The following is a 17,055-nucleotide window of genomic DNA, read 5'->3' on the forward strand; positions in this document are numbered from 1 at the left end:
GTTGCCTCTGACGAGGTTCTGCAAGCACCCTAGTGTCTAAAGGCGTCGGGACACTCAGTTCATTGTGTCAAGAAAAGAAACCTCACCGCTCTGTGCACGATCGTGTGAATGAATATTCAGCACCTCCAGCTCAGATTCATGGCTAATGATCTAGACTCTGAATTTTCAAGGGCTAATTGTTTGGCCTCCTCCTTGCATGCTGCCTTTTTTTGTTTTAGTAGTTTCATTATTTGTTCACACCTCCAGGAGAAGAAGTGGAGAAAGAAGATGAAACATAAATTCATCAACTTTTTTCAACTACATCCTCATCGCCAAACTTCTCTGGTTCCAAGAGGGCTTGTGGGAGAGCACAGAACAGTTGGGGGAGCAATCTTTTGCTGTGCCAACAAAAATGTAACACAGGGCACGCTTCCTCACATCAGGACCAACGGAGTCCTCTTCAAACAGAAAGACAGTATCCGAAGTTAATATTTGACTATGGCACTGAAAGAAAAAAAAAAAAAAAAGCCTGGCTAAACCCAGAATCCAACCATCTGAAGGTTTCAATTACCCAAGTGCTGACCTGAGCAGAGAGACTGCAGCACCGTGTGTGTGTGTGTGTGTGTGTGTGTGTGTGTGTGTGTGTGACACATACAGAGTGTACACAGCTGAAAACGGATTGGCTCTGTTGCCTCCTTCCACAGGTAGCCTTAAACTAAGAGGCATGAGACTTAGTTTGTTGGTTCTTGATGACTTTCATAGAGTTTGCTGGCACCATTTTGTAAGGCCTCTTAGGAGGCACTTGGAACTAAGGCCATACACAAGACAGCCAGTGTTTCTGATGCCGTTACGGGTACAGTCATGAGAAACTGAAAATACGCCCATGCAGAGCTTTTGTTTATTGGTGATGGTTTGAGGAATACAGAGACCACAAGCAAAATTGTGAAGTTGAGGGGACTTCTTCTTGACACAGGCCTGCCTCTCTTTTGAATCCTCCTGTGTCCTGATGGTACCACCCCTCACCCCCACCCCGTCATAGTGCCTGGCTCCTGTCCCCAGCAAAACAGGGGAGGACGATCCATCAGTACGAGTGATATCCAGTCCATAAGTGACAAGCTTAATCTCGTCCACCCCTTCACATTACCCTCCATATAAAAGTGCAAACCTCTTAGCCTGACTCCCTTGCTGCCCGCTCTACCCTCACCTTCTCTTCTCTGTCTTGTCTCCAGCCACACGAGGGTCCTTTCCTTCCACAAGCTCTGCTCCCTTTTTGCTGCTGGGCCTTTGAACACTCTGTTCTCCATGCCGGGAACACTCTCCTCCCCTCTCCCCCAGCCATCTCCCAGGAAGCCGGCCTTGACCCTGCAGCCTTGGTCAGCTCTGCCCCTCAAGCCCTTTCCTAGATCACCCCTGCTTCTCCTTCGAAAGTCCCCATGTCAGGGTTGGTCTTTCATGTCATGTTGTGTTCCCTCCTCAGTTATCAGCCTGTGAGTGTCTGAGCTCTTACGTGTGTACTGCCGCAGTCCCAGCACAGAGCCTGGCCCACAGCAAGCGCCAAATAAATATTTTCCATGCTCTTAACTACACTTTATTGTTTCCCATGTGTTAGGGATACCTGTTGCCCTGACCACATCAATTCCTTCAGGAGTCCTCTTTCTTAGTCCCTCCTCAGTGCGCATCAAAGCATGTGACCTTGCAGTTCATGGCCTCAAGTAACTGGACAACTGCTAGATAGCTGACACAGGAGATTTCATCCATAGGCCAACAGTGAACTGAGACTTGGGGCCTTGTTCAAATGACAATATGGACCAATCAGATTCCTCTCTGGAAAGTCTGGAATTGGGATATGAGCATTAGTCCCGACATTAGTGGATGTCAGAGATAGCCAGTCCTGACATACATGATATATAGAGAATTGGATGGGGCCGTGTGGGGTCTTGTACGGTTACTAAAGTCGAGAGCTGGTTGAAGCAGAAGAGCAGAACATATAGTCAGAAACAGACATGAGAGAGACCATGTGTCACTTAAGACTGAGAGAGACCAACTCCAGCTCCTGATTTTTCTAGTTCCCAGTTTCTGGGATTTCTGTTCCTTATAACCAAAGGATTTGTGATTAGAACCCATTGCCTCAAGATTTCGAGGCCCCAAGGACCCCAGTTAGTCCTTCCAGGTGAACCCAAGAGGAGAAACAAGCAACACCTGTTGCCTCCCCTCTTTGATGGCAGGGGAAGCAACAGGTGGTGCTGACCCCTGGGGGGCTTCTGTTACCTCCAGTCCCTCCCCGGGGATGACCCTGACTGAGTACCCACATGGCAGCATGACTGCTCAAAGCTGAGCACCTCTAATGACTGGGGATGCGAGCAAAGGTGCCCAGTGGTACAGCTTTGATCTGAGTGTTCAGAGCCACGTAGCAACCAACCCCATGTGCCAGGTTTTCATGAGCCTAGGCTGGAATAGCGAGCCACTTAATAGTGAAGTTCTGGTATTCAGTAATGCCAAAGATTCACTGAGAGACAGAAAGGAATAATACTAGTATAATGATGGCATTGAAATAATGTTTTATGTTTCACGAAACCTTTTTACTTAAATCACCTCATTGGATTCTTGCCGCAATCCTCTATCTATTCGGTCACTGAGCTTTGCTAATTTTATATTCTGAACTTCCTTTGATTCTGTCTCCCTCTGTTCTTGTATTCTTATTTCCTTAAGAATAAAGTGCAATGTGAAGAGCCTTGCAAAGTCACGCTAAGAATTTTGAACTTTATTCTGAAGGTAATGTAAAGCCCTGGCCAAGATTTGAGCAGGAGAGTAATGTGTTTAGATTTACATTTTGAATGCATCACGGGGCTGCAGTGTGGATAATGGACTAATGGCAGGGAAGAATGGAAGCAGGCACATCGGCAGCAAGGCTGCTGCAAACACCCAGCAGAGAGACACCGGTGGCTTGGACAAGGTAGAGAACTGGGTATGAGGGCGGAAAGAAAAGTGCCCAAGTATCTGACTTAAGCAAGGTGGGGATGGTGTTTCCATGATAGAGGATTAAGTGACTTCCAAAGAATATCTAAATCATACAACTTCAATTCTTTTGAAGGAATATCTACTTTTATTCTGATGATTTTATGGGTGTATACATATGTCCAAACTTATTAAATTGTACATTTTAAATATGTGCAATTTATTATATGTCAGTCAAACCTCAATAAAGCTGTTAAAAATGGGGGAAAAAAACATGTGGTCAGTATTTGTGGTCTAAGTAGAACCTGAAGAAAAATCAATGTTTAACCAAGATAGTATTTGAAGATCAGGTGTGTAAATAAGTTAGTGATGATGCCCTGGAGTGTGAGTTTGACCTTCAAATGTCTAACATTTTTTTGCGGCTACTGTGAGGAAGTTTCCTGATTTATTTTTACTTCATCTTTCCTTGGTTGTAAACAAGGTGTGTTTATTTTGTTGGTGGCCAGTAAAACCCTGGCCATTTCCTCCCTAGGGTACTTTTAACCATGAGAGTTCTGCCTTCCTTGTTTTCAGATGTTCCACTAAAATTTATGAACTTAATACAGAAATCATATGTGTCACATATATCATTTGAGTTTTTGATAGTTGCAAATGAAAATTTCCTTATCTACCAGTTTTATGATATTAAATAAATCTCCACTTCATCATTCATCCTTGAAGGCACTATTTAAGCTTAATTATCCACATACATGGGCCACGGTCAACATAATAACAAAAAGAAATAAGAAAAATGATCAGGGCAATATATTTTAATGTACCGGGATTTAGCTTCCACATTTCTTGAAACATAAGATTTGAAGGTATAATGGCTAGTCCATCAATCCTTAAAATAGCTTTTTAAGAAAAATACTATGAAGACAATGCTCAGAATGGGAGAAAATATTTGCAAACAAAGCAACTGACAAAGGATTAATCTCCAAAATATACAAACAGCTCATGCAGCTCAATATCAAAAAACAACCTAATTCAAAAAAAATGGGTGGATGACCTAAATAGACATTTCTCCAAAGAAGACATACACATAGCCAACAAACACATTAAAAGATGCTCAACATCACTAATTATTAGAGAAATGCAAATCAAAACTACAATGAGAAGAAGAAGAAGGAGGAGGAGGAGGAGAAGGAGGAGGAGAAAAAGGAGGAGGAGAAGGAGAAGGAAAAGGAAGAGAAGAAGGAGAAAAAGGAGAGAAAGAAGGAGGAGGAGAGGGAGAAGGAGAGGAGAAGGACAAGGGGGAGAAGGAGAAGAAGGAGAAGAAGAAGAAGGAGAAGGAGAGGAAGGAGAGGAAGAAGAGGAAGGAGGAGAAGGAGAAGAAGAAGAAGAAAAAAAAAGAAGGAGAAGAAGAGAAGGAGGAGGAGGAGGAGGAGGAGAAGAAAAGAATAAGAATATAAGAGTAAAGAGGAAGGGAAGGAGTCATCAGCATACAAAGGAGATCAACAAATATCTGGACATTGGGAAGAGGAAAGGAGCATGTTGACAGGAGGAGCATCCCTGATTATCCCCCAAAAGAAGGGTTCCAGAGTTAGGGTTCTCAGGAGAGCCCTAGGGATGCTCTGACCTCTGAATCTTCAGGAATAGAAGGCAAAGCTCAGAGGAGGACCTGAAAACTGGGGACCTAATTAAAAATCTCTTTAGAGAACAGTTGCACTCATCATCCCTATCTCCACCTCCACTCTTCAATGCAGAACTGCACCCTTACACACCACCCTGACATTTACCCCCATGCTCTTTTCTAAAGAAATGAAATAAATTGAGATTCCTAGATAGCAGGTCATGCCCCAGAGTAAAGTTTCCCCAGTTCTGGAGGTTGGAAGTCACCTGCCAGTCATTATATCATATCCCTTTGTCTAAGCATGAACAGGCAACCAAGGATCACAGAATGTGTAGATAAAATCAACAGCACAAAACAGAAGGATCAAAGTGAACAGCCCTCAAAAGGAACAGGGAGAATTGGGGAAACAGAAGAGGACTAGTTAAAGTTTTTCATCAGTATCCTCAGGCCGTCAATGAAGATATTGCATCCATAAAATAAGAATTGGAAGCTACCAAAATAGCAGATTGGAACAAGAGGTCAGATGATTCAGAGAGAAAATGAGAGCGATCTCTGTAAAGGAAGAAGATTTCTTATAACTAACGATTAAAAATCAGGATATTTTTGAGTATATGCTGAAAACACATTTACCTTTTAGGCTGGAAACCTTCTCCAAACCTTCAGCTGTTCCGTGACAGTTCAATCAATAAATACACACAAGGTAGGAAGAATAACTTGATACAGGACAAAAATGCTATCAGCTTTGACAATGTGAAGTATACACTGTCAGAAATAGGGAAGCAGAAGAGAAGGATAAAGATTGAGGTAAGGCTAAGCAAGTTGTACCTTCTTTCATTGGGTAGAGTCATGAGACTGTCTAAAAAGGTAATGGAGTAAAAGAGGGAAAAGAGGTGGGGGAGCAAGTAAAGCCCTAATTATCTTCTTTATATTTAAAATGCTATATTAGCATCTAATTAGAGATAACACAATACACTGAGCTATAGCCCCATCTTTCACAGCAGGGACCTTTTAGATACTGCCTAACATTTCCAATCAAAGTAGGGGCGTAACCCTGTTATTTAGAGTTGTGATGGGAACTACCCCTGGAACTGGAAACAGCAATGAATAAGAGCAGATATTTACCTCTGGAGAGTGGGAGTGATGGACTAAAGACCAGGAGATATTTTGCTCACAAAAATCCTTCGGGAATATTTGGATATTTTACCACATTCTTGAATTATTTTCACACATATTTTAAAAATTCTAAAGTGAGTGTATAGCCTTCACACTGAAATAAGAAGGATCTATTGCCCATCAAATATTATGAGTGACTCTTGGGATTTGGGGCAATTTCACATACTTTATCTTATTTGATCTATAACTAGTGAGGAAGGAGGTGCTGCTTTCTTGTAGCAGGGAGAAACCAAGACTTGACACATTTAGTTGGCTCCCCCCATGCACCAGGTGATAAGTGGCAGAGGTAAAGGCTGAGCTGAAGTCCTCTGATGCCACCTTCAATATTCTTTCTTCTGTACCAGTGGTCCTCAAATGTTTCATTTCCACATTCCTTTATACTCTTTTTTTTTTTTGCAATATTCCTAAGATTTATATTTACCAAATTTTTAAATCAAATATATAATATAAATTTAGGGTGAAAACATTTAAGTGTATATGCTCATTGTAAATGAGATCTATGAAATCATACACCAGGGTATAAACTCATGTATTAAACCTGAATATGAAACAATGACAAACTAGTGTCATGGCAGTTAATCAGTATAGAACCCTACTGACTTTTCTTTTTTTTTTTTTAATTTTTTTAACATCTTTATTGGAGTAAAATTGCTTTACAATGGTGTGTTAGTTTCTGCTTTATAACAAAGTTAATCAGTTATACATATACATATGTTCCCATATCTCTTCCCTCTTGTGTCTCCCTCCCTCCCACCCTCCCTATCCCACCCCTCTAGGTGGTCACAAAGCACAAAGCTGATCTCCCTGTGCTATGTGGCTGCTTCCCACTAGCTACCTATTTTTCATTTGGTAGTGTATATATGTCCATGCCACTCTCTCACTTTGTCCCAGTTTACCCTTCCCTATCCCCGTGTCCTCAAGTCTATTCTCTCCATCTGCGTCTTTATTCCTGTCCTGCCCCTAGGTTCATCAGAACCTTTTTTTTTTTTTTTAGATTCCATATATATGTGTTAGCATACGGTATTTGTTTTTCTCTTTCTGACTTAACTTCACTCTGTATGACAGACTGTAGGTCCATCCACCTCACTACAAAAAACTCAATTTCGTTTGTTTTTATGGCTGAGTAATATTCCATTGTATATATGTGCCACATCTTCTTTATCCATTCATCTGTCGATGGATACTTAGGGTGTTTCCATGTCCTGGCTATTGTAAATAGAGCTGCAATGAACATTGTGGTAAATGACTTTTTGAAGTATGGTTTTCTCAGGGTATATGCCCAGTACTGGGATTGCTGGGTCGTAAGGTAGTTCGACTTTTAGTTTTTTAAGGAACCTCCATAATGTTCTCCATAGTGGCTGTATCAATTTACATTCCCACCAACAGTGAAAAGGGGTTCCCTTTTCTCCACACCCTCGCCAGCATTTATTGTTTGTAGATTTTTTGATGATGGCCATTCTGATTGGTGTGAGGTGATACCTCATTGTAGTTTTGATTTGTATTTCTCTAATGAATAATGATGTTGAGCATCCTTTCATGTGTGTGTTGGCAATCTGTATATCTTCTTTGGAGACATGTCTGTTTAGGTCTTCTGCCCAGTTTTGGATTGGGTTGTTTGTTTTTTTGATATTGAGCTGCCTGAGCTGCTTGTAAATTTTGGAAATTAATCCTTTGTCAGTTTCTTCCTTTGCAAATATTTTCTCCCATTCTGAGGGTTGTCTTTTGGTCTTGTTTATGGTTTCCTTTGCTGTGCAAAAGCTTTTAAGTTTCATTAGGTCCCATTTGTTTATTTTTATTTCCATTTCTCTAGGAGGTGGGTCAAAAAGGATCTTGCTGTGATATATGTCATAGAGTGTTCTGCCTATGTTTTCCTCTAAGAGTTCTATAGTGTCCTGCATTACATTTAGGTCTTCAATCCATTTTGAGTTTATTTTTGTGTATGATGTTAGGGAATGTTTGAATTTCATTCTTTTACATGCTGTCCAGTTTTCCCAGCACCACTTATTGAAGAGGCTGTCTTTTCTTCATTGTGTATTCTTGCCTCCTTTATCAAAAATAAGGTGACCATAGGTGTGTGGGATTATCTCTGGGCCTTCCATCCTGTTCCATTGATCTATATTTTTGTTTTTGTGCCAGTACCATACTGTCTTGATTACTGTAGCTTTGTAGTAGAGTCTCAAGTCCGGGAGCCTGATTCCTCCAGCTCCGCTTTTCTTTGCAAGATTGTTTTGGCTATTTGGGGTCTTTTGTGTTTCCATACAAATTATGAAATTTTTTGTTCTAGTTCTGTGAAAAATGCCATTGGTAGTTTGATAGGGATTGCATTGAATCTGTAGATTGCTTTGGGTAGTATAGTCATTTTCACAATGTTGATACTTCCAATCCAAGAATGTGGTATATCTCTCCATCTATTTGTATCATCTTTAATTTCTTTCATCAGTGTATTATAGTTTCCTGCATACAGGTTTTTACCTCCTTAGGTAGGTTTATTCCTAGGTATTTTATGCTTTTTGTTGCAATGGTAAATGGGAGTGTTTCCTTAATTTCTCTTTCAAATTTCCGTCATTAGTGTATAGGAATGCTAGATATTTCTGTGCATTAATTTTGTATCCTGTTACTTTACCAAATTCATTGATTAGTTCTAGTAGTTTTTTGGTAACATCTTTAGGATTCTCTTTGTATAGTATCATGTCATCAGCAAACAGTGACAGCTTTACTTCTTCTTTTCTGATTTGGATTCCTTTTATATCTTTTTCTTCTCTGATTGCTGTGGCTAAAACTTCCAAAACTATATTGAATAACAGTGGTGAGAGTGGACAACCTTGTCTTTTTCCTGATTTTAGAGGAAATGGTTTCAGTTTTTCACTATTGAGGACGATGTTGGCTGTGGGTTTGTCATATCTGGCCTTTATTATGTTAAGGTAAGTTCCCTCTATGCCTACTTTCTGGAGAGTTTTTACCATAATGGGTGTTGAATTTTGTCAAAAGCTTTTCCTGCATCTATTGAGATGATCATATGGTTTTCTCCTTCAGTTTGTTAATATGGTTTATCACATTGATAGATTTCCATGTATTGTAGAATCCTTGCATTCCTGGGATAAACCCCACTTGACCTTTATACTCTTAAAAATTATTAAGAAGCCCAAAGACGTTTTGTTTAAGTGGATCACACCTATTGATATTTACTGTATTAAAAGTTCAAACTGAGATCTTTTAAAATATTTATTAATCCATTTAAAATCAAAATAAACACCCATATAGTAACATACATATTTTAATAAACATAAGTATAATTTCTGAAACAAAGCAGAGTGAAAATGGGGACATTGTTTTAAATATTTGTAAATCTGTGGATTGATGGAAGGCAGCTGGGTTCTTATAACTGCTCTGCACTCATTGTGTTGTGATAGCACACATCAAGTAGCCTCTGGGAAGACTCCACTGTACAGGTAAAAAGGGCAAATAATATCTTAGTATAATTAAGAAAATAGTTTTGAGTTTATAACCCCCCTGAAAAGGCTTCATGGACCTCCAGGACCTCCAGACTCTACTTGGGATTCCACTTTTTCAGGAAGTTTTCCTTGGTCTCCCCAGGAAGAATTCAGTCAGCTTCAGTGTTGTTCCCACAGTTCATCCCTTGAGCCTCAAGTTAGTCCTAACTTTTGTATAATAGTTGTTGACAAATTCACATCCTTTACTAAGTTGTGAACTCATCTTTGGTTCGGTCCCCACCCAGTGCCTAATACAGGGGGATATAGTAGGAAATAATCAAGTGGGATAAATAAATAAACGAAGCCCAACACAATGTACCAAAATACCATAATAGTATGAGCTAGAGTGTTCTGGTAGAGAAGTAGGGCAACCAAGCTAGAATACAGTGGCATTGTTAAGAAAAGCTAGCAAGTTAAATGAATGGGTTTGATTTGTATCTCTGCCACTTACTAGCTGTCTGACTTTTGAGCAAGATAGTACATCTCAGTTTCCTCATCTGTAAAATAAGGATAAAAATAATTCCTACTTGTAAAACTATTGTGATGGTGAAATATGATAATTTATGTAAAGTAATTTTCTTTATAATGCTTGACAAATTATGAGCACTTTTACATTTATTATTACGTCTATCACTGAACGGGCAAAGCTGGCACTCTATCTCCACCCTTTGACTAATAAGTGGGTTAAAAAAGGGGGGAAAATACCTCACTGGGAAGAAGATCTTGCTCAATGACTATTTATTCAATGAATTTCAAAATATAAAATATCAGATTTTGAACTCAAGCAAATTTCCTCTAGCTTACTTGGAATTAACAAATCATAGACCACAGGGGAAAATTAGAGTAATGACAATAGATGATTAGAGAATAAGAGGTGAGACATACAATTCATGGATGTTTGTATAGATTTTTCCATAGCACTTCGTTACTTTGAAAGGATTTCACTAGTGGTAATCAGTCCACTTGTTTGGATCTTAGTAAATACATGAAAACTCAAATGAGGTCTGTATTCTGAAGTCTCCTTTAAGGTCATTGGAGGAAGATGGTCTGATAATGGCTTAGGACAGTTCTTACTTAGAGCAATTGGAAATAATGCCATACATTTTGAAGGCAAGTTTCTTAGTTCAGCTTCATCCTATACTTATTGAGTCACACTGAGAATAATTTATTGCAGTCAATCCTCATTTAACTCCTAATTTTAACGATGTGTAGTAGTGCTGAACGTTCACTTACATGGTGTACACTCAGATGTGCCCAAAAATGCAGTTTCTTTATTTCATTATAACTTTTCAGATTTCTTAAGTCCCCACACCTTTGGGGGGTTGGAGAGTGTGAGGGTGGCCAGTGGGTACACATTTTGTTTAATTTGCAGATGTTAATGCTGCTATCCAAACATTTGCGCTGTCTCTTCAGAGAACTCAGCTTCTGCTTGGATGACTTCAGTAAGTGCTCAGCCATTCAGAAGTCGCCTCCCTCCTCTGTTCTTCTCTTTGAAAGCTTCTGGGTGTAGAAAAGGGGGCTGAGGCTTTGCAACCTTATAGGAGGAGCTTAGGGGAGATGCAGGGGGCACTGCTCCTTGGACTGGTGACTGCTGAGGTGTGACAGGTGCTGTCTGACTTTTGAAGGTGAAAACTTAGTTCCCAACACTGGAATCTGGTTCAGATTATTTGCCTCTAAGTCTTCAACTCTTTAGCTGCCCCTCTCTGTACCTAAGCCTCTGCTGGTCTATAGGCTCTTTCTGCACCCCTGGGACCCTTCAAGGAGAGTCCCCTTTAAGGTCACATATGTGAGTAGGAGGAAGCAGTTGCTCACCTCTTGACCCGTGTTGTCCTCTACCCCAATGCCATCTCCTTCACGCCACCTTTGATGTGTATCAAGCCACAGGCTGGAGCTTTTTCTAGGGGCCATAGCCTCTTCTACACTAACCTCAGAAAAGTAAGACATCAGTCCAAATGTCCTTCAGCTCCCATATACCTATCTGGGTGTTTCTAAAACCTTACTTACTAAGCCTTCAACCTCACGTGGGAGATAGGAGTGAGTTTGATTATCTGACATCCGTCAAACTTCTTGTCTTCCTTCCCTTGTACCAGAAAGGGCAGGATTCAGCCTTTCTGCTTCCTCTGTGTCATATCCTCTTTTCTCCTCCCTCATCCATCCTCATAGCTTAACTCTCTTAAGGGGGAAGAGCTATCCTCTCTGCACTATGGAAGAAAGTCTATGATTTGAATTATCATGGCTTAGTCTTGATAGTTAAAGAAATTTAGAAAGTTCTTTCTTTCTGGGCAAAATCTGGCTTAAATGACTATTGTCTTTTTTAAAATCCTATTTTAATGTCAGAGGCTAAATACTAACCCTAGGAAAGCCTTTCGCATTCATTCCTTCCATAACATTCTTAAATCCTCTCAAGGCAAATGGGTGCTTCTGGAAGAAATAGGAAAATATATGAGAAATCCTAATTAATATATTTCAAAAATGTCCCCCATTATGAGTGATTGTCATTACCCCAAATCCAGGCAATATTATTGGACAACATTAATTTGCATATTAACTGAGAGCTTTCCAACTGCTTTCGAAAGGTTGAAACAGCCAAAATTGTTGGTAGAAAGCAGAATCAATTCTTCGGGAGTTTCAGAACTAATGCTTGCTGAATACAGGAATACTTTTCAAAAGTTCCCCTAGAATTCCCTAATTCCAGTCAGCTAACGAGACATTTGATGTTGGATGACTCACCATTATCTTGAATTATTTTTTCTAAAACTAGGCTCAGAATCTTTCTTTTCAAAAATCTAGCCTGCTTTCTTTATCTTTTAATCTTGTTAATGGTACCACATTTCTCCCAGCCTGACAATCATCTTCAGCCCATTTCATTCAAACCGCATTTGAATGGCAGGGACCATGTTAGCCACTGTGGTTTGTCTAGGGCACAAACTCCGCCTCAGGGAAACTTCTATATAAGGTCCTCTATCTAATCAATCACTAAGTCATACAGATTTTTCCTCGGAAATGCGTCTCATGTTTCCTCTTGTTTCTCTTTTCTACTGTCACCATGTCCTCACATCTGAATCACAGCCATAGCAGTTTGATGTCCAACCCCTCCACACCACCTTCCTCTTGCTGCCCAGAACACATCATCGTCTGATACTTCTTAACCTCACTGTTGTTGGTGCTCAATAAATACTTCTTAGATTTAATTCAGTTTTCCAATCCGCGCACAGATGACTCTGACTAGCATACGAACTGTATCCAGAGGTAAGGAGAGAGGACGGTCTGTAATGTCAATGTGATTTCATTCGTATGGAGCAACCATCCATCATGCTTGCCCCCTCCTCCCACTGGGTGGCCCACTACTGCCTCAGGATACTGGGTCAGATGGGTTCCTCTTTGGATCATTCTGGCATTTTTTGAACTTCTTTTCTTCGTCTTTCTATGGATGCCTTATTGCATAATAATTTCTTAGTGCCTCTTTCTTCAGTGTTTTGTGTCAGCCACAAATTTAATCCTATGAATATGTTTTCCTTGCTATCATTTCATTCTTACTGTCTCAAAATATTGAACCGCAATGTTAAGGAATGGTGATACTATTGTCTTAAAGACTGCAACGTAATGTGATTAATGGCTATGTTCGTCACTGGGGAAAGAGGGGAAAGAGCAGGGTGTTTGGTATCTAGATTCCAGAACTACTTCTACTTCAGAAAAACTCCCACTTCCCCTTGCTCCCATGTGTGTTCTTAGATCATCGTGAAAAACACAGACTACCACTAAATCTCTTCAGAGAAAAACTTGCAGTTTGCTCAGATGGTACGACTGTTGGTAAATAAGCTTATCTTTTTTGAATGGAGGGAAAGTCTTTCATGCCTATTGGCTCCTTGGGTTGGTGGGGGTAGAAAGCAGAGATTTTTTAAAGGAAAGCCTGCTCTTTTCTTTAATAAAGAGAAATATGGTAAATGAGGAGATAAAGACTGAGAAGTTGCTGGAGCACAACAAGCCACAGACACCAATAGCAAGGGTCCTCTGCAAACCCCACCAGGCAGTTTCAGTCTTATAGAGAGCTGTTCATTGTCCTTTTGTGTATTCTGATGCTTTTCCCAATCCTTTTTGATAATGTTTTTAATATGTAAGTAACATAAACATCATACAGAAAAAAGCCAAAATAGAGATGAGAAAAATAAATCAACAAATATAAGTTTTCTACATATAAATGTTTTCCAGGTTTTTTTCCTCTCATGTATATACCTCAATAATATTCTAGCCTCCAATAAATGTTTGTTGGGTAACTAAATTAACTGAATGACTAAAGGCTATAATCATACAGTTATACAAGTTGGTGCTCTGATTTTTTTTCCACTTTAATTAACATAACCATTTAATTTTTCAATATTGTTAGTCATTGCCTTCCTTTGAGTGGATATGACACAATTTACTTAGTAATTTCTATATACTTGGGGAACATTTACATTTTTTCTCAGTTTTGCTATTATAGATAACACTATGATGACAAGAGTATTCCACATTTTGTGGGCCACTTCTTCTGGATAGATTCTCTAGATCAGGAGTAGGCAAACTTTTCTTGTAAAGGGCCAGATAGTAAATTTGTTTGGTTTTTAGGCCGTATGGTCTCTGTCTCAGCCACTCAGCTCTGCTGATATAATGCAAAAGCAGTCATAAATAATACATAAATGAATGAGCATGCCTGTGTTCAGATAAAACTTTATACATGTGCAATGAAATTTGAATATATTTAGTTTTCAATGGGTCATGAAATATTAGAATTTTAAAATTTTGCTTCAACCATGTAAAAACTGTAAAAAACATTCTTAGTCCACAAGCTGTACAAAATAGGCAGCAGGCTAGATATGGCCAGATGGCCTATAGCTTGCTCTAGAGTCCAGGGATACTGAGTCAAAGGATACACAACCAGCCAGGTCCTTGCTAGTAATTTTTTTTTTTTTTTTTTTTTTTTTGGTACGTGGGCCTCTCACTGTTGTGGCCTCTCCCATTGCAGAGCACAGGCTCCGGACGCGCAGGCTCAGCGGCCATGGCTCACGGGCCCAGCCGCTCCATGGCATGTGGGATCTTCCCGGACCGGGGCACGAATCCGCGTCCCCTGCATCGGCAGGCAGACTGTCAACCACTGCGCCACCAGGGAAGCCCCTTGCTAGTAATTTTGATGGCTACCTTCAACCATATTTCTCGGTTGTTAAACTTCTAAGTTTAGGTATTTAAATAAATAGTCAGTGTTTCCATCCTGGACCACATAATTATTAAGAGACTATGCAAAAGAGCCATGCTTGCAGTTTGTGACCTCTAGCCAGTAACCATTTTCTTGAAATTGACTTAGAGCGACGAGATTGTATGAGAGATCATCTGGTCCAACCTTCTGCAGTGGCCATCTGAAGCAAGAAAAGCCCTAGTTAAAGGGTGTCCAGCAGGAGCATTCCAGAATTTCAGCATCTAACCTTAACCTTCCCAGTTCAAACACATTTCATTCTGATTCTTCAGTTGAACCTGAGAACACCTGGCCAGCTGCCACCTTCAAACACTAAGACAATTATTAACTTAACAATCCCTCTGCATTTCTTTCTCTATCCTGGGTTGATAATGATGAACAAGAACTATTTCCTTTTCTGGACTGTGAAACTGAAGTACAAAAGTACCTGTTTTCTGATTGCATGGTGATTCAGAGAAAAGGAAAACCACGTTCCCTGCTTCTAGGGCTAACTGTCATGGTCATAAATTAAAATTTATTAAGCATCTACTGCTTACATTCCACTGTGTGAGGCAAAATGCCAGTTAGTCCCATTCATTACAGTACATTTTTCAGTTTTTTCAATTTATTAAATTGTATCCTGGATAATTAGATTGCTTCAGGCCATAAGTACAAAATTGGAAATATTTAATTAGGACGCATATAACAAAGCAGCAGCAGTTTAAACCTGGTGCATTCAGATATCAGCTTGACAGTTACTATTCTCAAAATCCAGAAGGGGCAGATTTACAAGATGTCCTGAGGGGCAAAGGACTTGGTCAGACCGAGAAAGACAGTGAACTCTTTACAAAGAGGAAACCCTTTCCCCAGAGTTCTCTGTAGATGGAACTTGGGGCCGAAGATGTGCGATGGCTTATCTTCCAGAGTTTTTCTAAGTTATTTCTTAAAGATATGAAGAAGGTATTTATTCTTATTCCAACTAGAAGTTAAGAATCTTTCAAATAAAAATACTCATTCAAGAACTCTTCTTTATATAACCCCCCCATGCTCTAAGTATTTCTTTATGAGATGTTTGTATAAACCAGGCCATAAACTACATATAAAGAAAACAGCATTTCTCTTCATGGGAAGGTCACAAAAGTTAAGACCAAAGTTACTCATGGCTGAGGATCACTAATGGGTAGAGTGGTTTTCCACAGAAATCAGTCTGAAGAGAAGTTAGGAGGGGGTTTGCTTATCTGTATCTTTACAAAAAAAGAAGAAAGCAAATGTGAGCTTAGTAAATATGTTACTGGTTGTAAATCATATTGAACTGGTGATAAATACTACAGAGAAAAGAGGTAATTTCAAAATAGATTTAAAAAAGTAAATAGTTTTGATTAGATATTTTTAAAGATCAAAATGATGTAACTTAATAGGGACATTTAATAGGATGAAATCCAATAGGAACAAATATAAAAGGATATACCTACAGAGCAATAAAAGTCAACCAAGAATACAAATGCAATATAGGAAAGAACTGGTTAAGTCTCCAAATGATAGAAAAGAACTCGGGCTCATAGTTGACAATGAACTGAATTAAATTAATAATGGAGTATCATTAGGAGATAAGCCGATATAAATTTAGGATATTTTGATGTTTGTCACCATGTCATAAGTTCAGATGTGTAAAAATCATTCTGTGTTAAACCCAAACAGCATGATTCTGAAACAATGCCTGAGAACTACCTGGAGATTCTTTAAAACAAAGACTCAAGCACCCAACACTGCAAATACGGCATAGTAAGTTCTTGAGAAGGGTCTCAAGGATCTGTATTTTAAACAAGCTTGAAACATGATTCATATGCAGGTTAGTCTCTGGACAAGGCTTTGAGAAGCATTACTCTAGAGGGCAATCAATTCTTTTTTAGTCACTCTGCCTGCAGCTCAGGTATCTACCCTTGGTATGTGGTGCTGATGTGACTTTCAGTTGAGTGGGCTTTGTACAGGCCTGAGACTGAAGGCTATCTACAAGCAATCCACTTCTGTTTTTTATTTCTTTTAAAACACAACTCTTTATTAAAACAACTGCTCAAATGATATACACTATGATCAGAATATTCCTCTGTCCTCTAAGCTTCTTGGAAGCAGGGACTGTTTTTGTTCACCCTGGTGGTGGTAGCGCTTAGCACAGTGGAGTTCAATTATATTTTTTGTAGAATGTTAAGCACAATGGTATTGATTTATTAATGTTATAAGATATGCTATATGATATATAACATATCAGTATTAAAGAAGTATACATCTTTAACAGAGTAAAAGAAGTTGCCACTTACATTCAAGCCTTATCACTATGAATAGAAAACTTTTTCTCACTTATTCTTGTACTCCACATTCACTCATTTCTCCAGCTCTGGCTGAGGGCTTCAGAGCCGTTTTAGATTACCTTAACAACTGATTATAATTTACCATAGAAAGGTATTGAATGCCTTCTTAAGAACAACACTGTGTCTCACTAGCCTCCCTACAATGAATTCTCAGTCCATTCAGGTCTAAACCTGCCCTCTCAAGAAAAACTTCTTTCCTTGCCCTGCGGGTGGGCTTGGCCTGGCCCGGCACTCCCCCCACAGCCCTGCCCTGCCAAACCCAGAAGGCGTGCA

At 39.5% G+C, this 17,055-nt stretch overlaps 1 protein-coding gene across 1 annotated transcript in view; it reads right to left on the reverse strand.

Moving 5' to 3' along the window:
• The window catches only part of SSPN (sarcospan), a 135,406-nt gene that overhangs the window by 62,549 nt on the left and 55,802 nt on the right, over nucleotides 1-17,055 (reverse strand). The window lies entirely within an intron of this gene.

Source organism: Tursiops truncatus, chromosome 11 (assembly GCF_011762595.2).
Source record: "Tursiops truncatus isolate mTurTru1 chromosome 11, mTurTru1.mat.Y, whole genome shotgun sequence".
Taxonomy (NCBI): domain Eukaryota; kingdom Metazoa; phylum Chordata; class Mammalia; order Artiodactyla; family Delphinidae; genus Tursiops; species Tursiops truncatus.